General features: G+C 45.0%; 1 protein-coding gene across 1 annotated transcript in view; it reads right to left on the bottom strand.

Annotated features, from left to right (window-relative positions):
• Ccnd3 (cyclin D3) overlaps window positions 1–8,051 on the bottom strand; it is a 96,513-nt gene that overhangs the window by 12,927 nt on the left and 75,535 nt on the right. Inside the window, exon 2 of the mRNA XM_029471077.1 lies at window positions 7,041–7,124. The gene's annotated coding sequence lies outside the window, so the exon portion shown is untranslated. The remainder of the gene's footprint in view (window positions 1–7,040; window positions 7,125–8,051) is intronic.

Below are 8,051 nucleotides of genomic sequence, written 5' to 3'. Positions count from 1 at the left end.
TACAGCACATAATTTAAGGATATTCATATAGAAATCCCATAAAGCACACAAAATACAAAAACCCCATGTATAAAAAAAAAAAAAAAAAAAAAAAAAAAAAAAGTAAATAAATAAATGTCCTTATTGTCCTTATGACATCTGTATATAATATTCTGTAGAATATAATATTAAACAAACAAGATAAAACAACACACGAAGGTTTTCTTTCCATTTCACAATGAATTGTCTTATGAGTGATCAAAATACTGAGTAGCATCCTGCTTCCAGGAAGGTTTCCCTAGAGATCAAGAAACTCTGAAGCTGGTGAGAAGGTGCCATACAAACCCCGACAAATGGATTTCAACCCTTAGGATCCACATGTTCACACTCACATACCTGTGTACAGAAAATAAAGGCTGGGCAGGGGCTGGAGAGATGGCTCAGCAGTTAAGAGCACTGACAACTCTTCCAGAGGACCCAGGTTCGATTCCCACAACCACATGGCAGCTTACAACTGTCTGTATCATGATTGTAGCTGAGGCACAATGAGGCAAGATGTTTGTCTCCACATTCTTGGCTGCCATTGGTTGAAGGCTTCTGTAGGCAGACTCAGGGTAGTTTCAGTTCTTAGACACTTCCACCTTGCTGTGGGCAGGCACAATAGCTTCTGATAGAACAAGCCACTAAGCAATCCAGGTGCCTGGTACTCAGAAGGAGGCTGCCACACTCTGAAATGACAAGTCCCATGCCCATCTAGGTCAGAACTCTCCTGGTAGAGCTAGCCTCACGCTCAAGAATTGAACAAATAGCTGCTCGGTTTGTAATGTGTGTGTACATCAGACTGGAATCTGTTTCATGAAAAGCTGCTGTTGCTGTTTTGTTGATGTTTCTAAGGCAAGTCTTGCTAGGTCTACCTGGCCTAGAATTCACAGTGAATACGTCCGGTCTAAATTTATGTCCATCCTGTTTCTGTCTCTGAGGCTCTGAGACTGCAGGAATATACAACCTTGTGCCTACTGTAAAACTGAGATAGCAATATCCATTACTATATTTCAGATAAGGTCTCATGCAGCCCAGGCTAGCCTCTTACTCACTTTGTAGAAGAAGACATCCTACAACTTCTCTTTAACTCCATCTCCTGAATTCGAGGATTACTACCGTAGTCATCTTTTGACCAGTTTATACAATGCTGTGGACTGAACCCAGGGTATCCTAGAGGTTACACAGGCACTCTACCTACTGAGAGCTATAGCTAGCTCCACATTATAACTGTTTTATTTTATTTTAAATGTGTATGTGTTTCCGCATGCGTGTGTATGCCATGCGTATGTACGGAGAAGTCAGCAGACAACTTAAGAGAGTTAGTTCTCTATTTTCATTACGTAGGTTCTGAGGATCTTGGCAGCAAGCGCCTATACCTGCTGTGTCATCTTACAAGCCCCATTATATTTTATCATTCTGTATGCCGGTCGGTCTGTCTGTCTGTCTATCAGTCAGGCCTTACTGTGTAACACTACTGATCTGTTATACTTTATCGTTTATTTATTTATCTGTCTGTCTATTTATTTGTAGACAGGGCCTCACTGCTGTGTAGCCCTGGCTGTCCTGGAACTCACTATGTAGACCAGGCTAGCCTCAAACTCACACAGATCACTCCGCCTTTGCCTCCAGAGTGCTGAGATTAAAGGCACTTTACCACCATGCTCATATATATTTGAAATGTTCCAATTACATTGGGTGTGCATATGTGTGTGTGTCTGCACCTGTGGATAACCTCCTGGGGTGTCCCTCATCTTCCACTGTGGGTTCCAGGACCAAGCAGAGGGGTTTTTGTTTGTTTGTTTATTTGTAAAGATTTATTTATTGTGTGTAAGTACACCGCAGCTGTCTTCAGACACCCTAGAAGAGGGCGTCAGATCTCATTACGCCTGGTTGTGAGCCGCCATGTGGTTGCTGGGATTTGAACTCAGGACCTTCGGAAGAGCAGTCAGTGCTCTTACTCACTGAGCCATCTCTCCAGCCCCCGAGCAGAGGTTTTTAAGCTTGTCCACCATGCATTTTTACTCGCTGAACCATCTCACTGAGCCATCTTCCTAGCCCTTTTGGTCTTCAGATAGTGGCTCATGTAGCCCAAGCTGGCCTCTCATGTGATGTACAGTTGAGGATAACCTCAAACCTCTCTTTTAGGCAGGGAATCATGGACTTCAGGCTAGACTTAGACTTGATCGGGCCTGGAACTCCTGATCTTTCTGCCTATACCTCCCCAGTGCAGGAATGGTGGAACACTACCGTGTGTAGCACTATGCCCAGCTTGTGAGCTGCTAGGGAGGGAACCCAGGGCTTCCTACAGGGTGGGCAACTAGACAAACGCTCTAGCAAACAAGGTCTGTTTTATATGCCCTGTGCTTTTGTTCTGTTTTGACCCTTCTCAGACAGGACTCTGCTGTGTGCCCTGCCTGACCAGATTCTCACTATGTAGCCTAGGCTGGCAATGTTCTTGCCTCAACTTCCCAACCAGGGGGGTCACAGAAAAATGCTACCACAAAGCTACGCCCGTAACCACTCTGCTATGATGCTGGGGCCACCTCTGCCATCTCTGCAATGAAGAAAGGGGCCTAGTGGATCACTTGAATGAATCCCTCTCCTGAGTGACACTGCTAAGCTACTGAACCAGTCCTGAGGCTACCTCTGGACTCTCTGTGAGGAGTGAAGCATTACCACTTCCTCATTGTTTAAATCACTTTCATTCTTCAAGTAAAAGTTCAATTCTATCACCTACACACCAGGCTAGCCTTCACCTACACTGCAGCAAATAGGTTGATACAAATATTCAAGAAAGGTGTCATCCCCAAATCAGAGAATATCACGAGAGGAGAGACTTCTCAACTAGCTCTATTAATTTTTATATGTATTTTGGGATGTATGTGGTAGTATACGCCTTTAATCCCAGCCCTCGGGAGGCAGAAGCAGATGGATCTCTGTGAGTTTGTGGCCAGCCTGGTCTATATAGTAAGTTCTAGGCCAACCAAGGCAGGCTACATAGTAAGGCCATGTCTCAAAACAAACAAGCAAACAAACAAACATGGAGGTTTGGGGGGCCTGAGGTAATGGCTTAGTGGTTAAGAATACCTACTGGTCTTCCAGAGTTTGGTTTCTAGCACCCACCCAACCAAGTAGTTCACAACTACCTGTTAACTCTAGCACCAGAAAACTCCAACATCTTCTGCCAAGACACTTATATTCATTTGCACGCGCACACACACACACAATCAAAATAATAAAAGTCATCTTAATAATTAACTGGTGATCATTTTAAGGCTGAGCACATAGTTCAGTTGATGAGCACATGCCTGTGGTGAAGGAAGCTGAGGTAGATTCCCAGCGCAATATATATGATCAAGTGTGATGTATGTGAACTCACCGAATCCTGGCACTTCAGAGGTAGAGGCAGAGCGTTCAGAGATTCAAGGTCGTGGGTCTGGAGAGGTTACTCAGCAGTAAAGAGCCTATGCTAGTCTCCCGGGGGATCTGAGTTCAAATGGCTCACAGCCACTTATAACTCCAGCTCAGTAAAGAGCCTATGCTAGTCTCCCGGGGGATCTGAGTTCAAATGGCTCACAGCCACTTATAACTCCAGCTCCAGGGGCTCTAACTCATCTGGCACCCACGTATGTGCACCTATCCACATGCAGACACACACCCCTACATGTAAGTAAAAACATGTTAGCATGGCAGTACATGCTCTTGACCCCAGTACTCAAGAGCCAGAGGCCGAAGGAGCTCTGTGAGTTTGAAGCCAGTCTGTTCTACCTATTGAGGTCCATCCATCCAGAGCTACGTACTCAGACCTCTCTCTGCTACACAGTGCGATCCTGTCTCAAAATAAAGTAAAATAAAAAGCTTTTAAATAGAAAGAAAGGGAGAAGCAGGACAATGGGCAGTGGTGGCGCATGCCTTTAATCCCAGCACTTGGGAGGCAGAGGCAGGCGGATTTCTGAGTTCGAGGACAGCCTGGTCTACAGAGTGAGTTCCAGGACAGCCTGGGCTACACAGAGAAACCTTGTCTCAAAAAAGAAAGAAAGAAAGAAAGAGAGAGAGAGAGAGAGAGAGAGAGAGAGAGAGAGAGAGAGAAGGAAGGAAGGAAAAAAGGAAGGAAGGAAGAAAAGAAGGAAGGAAATTAAGTAAGTATGTCAAGGGCTAGTGAGAATGCTCAGTAGTTGACATTATGTAGTTTTCTTCCAGTAGACCGGAGTTCATATCCCAGAGCCCATCAGATCAGATGGCTATCAAGCACCTGCAGCTTCAGCTCCTTGAGGTCCAACACCTAGGATCTCGCTGACCAGCCTCTATCCTATCCATGAGCTCCAAGTTCAGGGAAATACCCTGTCTCAAAAACCAAAATGAAAAGTCAGAGAGGAAGACTCTGTCCTCAATATCTAAGCTGCACAGGCTGAATACTCACATGAGTCTTTACACAGTTATACACCCAAACACGTACACACACATACACACACACATACACACACACACACACAGACACACACAAAGGCCAGTTTTGTTTTTTTGTGTGTGTGTGTTTTGTTTAATTATTTTGTTGTTGTTTTCAAGACAGGATTTCTCTGTGTAGCCCTGGTTGTCCTGGAGATCTGCCTGCCTCTGCCTCCCAAATGCTGGGATTAAAGATGTTCACTACACCTGGTCTATCTTAAAAGAGTTTTAAAAGTTAATTAATTACTGTTGAATGTGTATTCACATTCAATATGAATGGGGAAAGGCAGGGTGCACAAATGCCTTGTGTGTGTGTCTATAGTGGTCAGAGAACAACTTAGTGGTGTCTGTTTTCTCTTTAAAGTGGGACCCAGCAGTCAAATTCAGGTCGTCAGGCCTTCTCAGAAAGCACTTTATCTCCTGAGTCATCTCACAGGTCCTAGATCACGCCCCCTGCACCCTTCCCCAGCCCTAGGCCATTTGAAAACCATCAAATTCACTCATGTCATAAAAGTGCTTGCCACCGGTGTGCTTACACACAAAACAAATATATAATGTATATATATATATACATTATATATATGCCTTTAATCCCAGTAATAGGGCGGCAGACGGGAGCAGTTTGAGTTTGAGGCCAGCCTGGTCTATAGAGATTTCCAGGACAGCAGGACAGCTAGGGCTACATAGGAAACCCTGTCTTGAAAAAAAAAACCAAAAAAAAAAAAAAAAAAAAAACTAACAACACTACACATACACACACACACACACACACACACACACACACACACACTTACTTTAAATCTCACCCATTCACTCTCTGTTCAAAAGTCACTACAAAATTAAAAAAAACTAGTACATGTTGAGCTGAAGCCAGACTTTCCTGAGAACGCTCACTCCGCTGATCTAGTGGGTATATGTGGTCAGCACCTCGGTGGACAGCCTCAAGTGTCCCCTGAGACCAATGTCCCAGGAAAGGAGAAGATCACATCAGGTCCGCTCTGGTACCATCTTGGATTTCTTCCTTGCTTTGATTTCCTGATGTGGTTGCTGCCTGGTGAGGACAGGTCCTACTCCTCCTGTGTGTCTCCATCCAGACTTCTGCTTGCCTGTTTGAAACAGGATCTCTGGGAATTCAGTGAGCTCTCAACCCTCCTGCTTCTACCCAAGTGCTGGGATTACACCGGTGCATCACCAGAGCCTGCCAGACACTGCAGAGATTTCAAAAGTCTGCCACCAAGTGAATTCCTTCACAGTATAGAAAAAGAGGTGACATTAAGAATCTGACCCCAAAGTCGGGTATGGTGGAGCACGCCTTTAATCCCAGCACTTGGGAGGCAGAGGCAGGCGGATTTCTGAGTTCGAGGCCAGCCTGGTCTACAGAGTGAGTGCCAGGACAGCCAGGGCTACACAGAGAAACCCTGTCTCGAAAAACCAAAAAAAAAAAAAAAAAAAGAATCTGATCCACGACCTGCTCACGCCCCATGTAAACCCGGTATGTATTTGAAGTCTTTATATCCTACCTTAGAAGAGTACATATTTTTGGATTCTGGTCCATGATATAACCCTAATTATTGTAATATATAAATAATGGCCTCTCCAAGAAAAATAAGTAGATGTTTGGTTTTTGGACCTTGGGACTAGGGAGTGAGATGCATATTTATATATCAAAGCAGACCTGGTCTCCACGTTCTTCCAGCATCCCTCAGTCCTTACCTAACCCTGGCACACCCCCTGCCCCCAACACTGAACTTTCCAGTCCAGGGGCTGGGTTGCCCTTCCCCCACAGTTCTTCCTCATATAATCCAGATTTCTCTCTCTCTCTCTTTCTCTCTCTCTCTCTCTCTCTCTCTCTCTCTCTCTCTCTCTCTCGGCATGCATTCTTTCTTTCTCTTCCCCTCTTCTCTCTCTCTTACCATGGCAATTTTCCTGGGCTCCTTCCTTGGGGCCAGTGAACCCCGGAGAGAGCTCCCCAGCAAACCTGCATTTAACACTTAATATCATCTAATCTGGTATGATCTGGCTCATTTCACTGGCGGAGAAATAACTTACCAGTAAGTCTTTTTATTTCTTTTTTAAAAAAATGTTTTTATTATGTATTTACTTATAGGGCATGCCACACACATAACAATGTTCCAGTGAAGGTGACAGGGCCAACTTATAGGAATCTTCCACTATTGCAGGTCCCAGGGACTCGAACTCAGGTCCTCTGGCTTGGGGGCAGTTGCCCTTACCCACTGAGCCATCTCCCTAAGGCTCTGAATTCTTATGTGTAAGGAAAGATAAACTCTAAGAAAGCTACATGCTATTCCTGTGGCAAAGGGGTTTCAATGGGGTTTTTTAAATTCAAGTTTGAAAGGTTGGGCCCCGTTGGTAACATAAAACCTTCTAAAGCACCCCATCTTCACACTGCTCCCAGAAAGATCCGGGGACGGGTAGCCCAAGGCCATCAGATTAATCTCTCAGTGACACCTCTTTCATCCCAGTCCAAGGACCTGCTTATCAGGTCAATTTATAAGTCAGCCAGCCACAGATGCCCAATTCAATGCTATCTTGTCCGTGGCACTTTAGCCTACCTAGGGCCTTATCGCTCACCACTGCCATCGTTCTCTCTCTTCTGGAAGGTCTTGCTGGTCCATAGCTTCCAGAGCATTTCAGGGCTGCAGGATGAAAGATCAGAGACAGCAAGTTAACAGCCGTTCTAAATGATTCCCCTCGTTCCCTATAAATAAATCGTCTCTGTCCTCAAAGATTTAGAACTTATTGTGTGGGGATGGGAAGAGCTGCAAAACTGGCTAGCCTGTGGAAAGAGCCTCAAGATGGACGCTCAGGTGACTCCCCACATAGCCGGTCTTTTTATCTGGTTCCAGCCAGCTGGCATGCATACTTGCAAAGTCTAACTTAAAGTTCCCTTATATTATAAGTTTTTGTGGGTTAATCTGTTTTCCAATTTAAAATGAATGATTAGCGTGTTACAACACTAACCAGTAGCACTGTGACAAGGGGAAGCTAAAAACCCAGGCTGGTCAAGATGGCCGAGTGGGTAAAAGGACTCGCAGCCAAGCCTAATGACCCAAGTTCAATCCCTGAAACTCACATGGTGGAAGATGAGAGCCCTACAGGTTGGTCTCCTCTGACCTTCACACTACGTTTACTAACCGGAAACCCACACACATACGTTGAAAAATACATATGTAATTTAAATTGAAAGGGAGGAAGGCATGGTGGTTCTTGCTCTTCATTTCAGCACTTAGGAGAAAGCAGATGGGTCTCTGTGAGCTCCTGGCCGGTCTGGTCTACACAGCAAGTTTCAGGCCAGCCAAGGCTGCACAATGAGACCCCATCATCTCTAATTCATTAATTCACTCACTAGCCTCTGCAAGCAAACCTAAGATATTTCTGTGCCCCAAGCAACACAAAGGACAAGAGGCTCCATCACCTCTCTGTGTTGTAAAGAAGGTCTTATGTAGCACAGGCTAGCCTCAAACTACACAAACAAGGATGACCCTAAACACTCCTGATCTCATTCCTCCCAAGTGCCACCATGACCAGCTCTGTGTGTGTGTGTGTGTGTGTGTGTGTGTGTG

Source organism: Mus caroli, chromosome 17 (assembly GCF_900094665.2).
Source record: "Mus caroli chromosome 17, CAROLI_EIJ_v1.1, whole genome shotgun sequence".
Lineage (NCBI taxonomy): Eukaryota > Metazoa > Chordata > Mammalia > Rodentia > Muridae > Mus > Mus caroli.
This window is presented reverse-complemented; position numbering and strand designations above follow the sequence as displayed.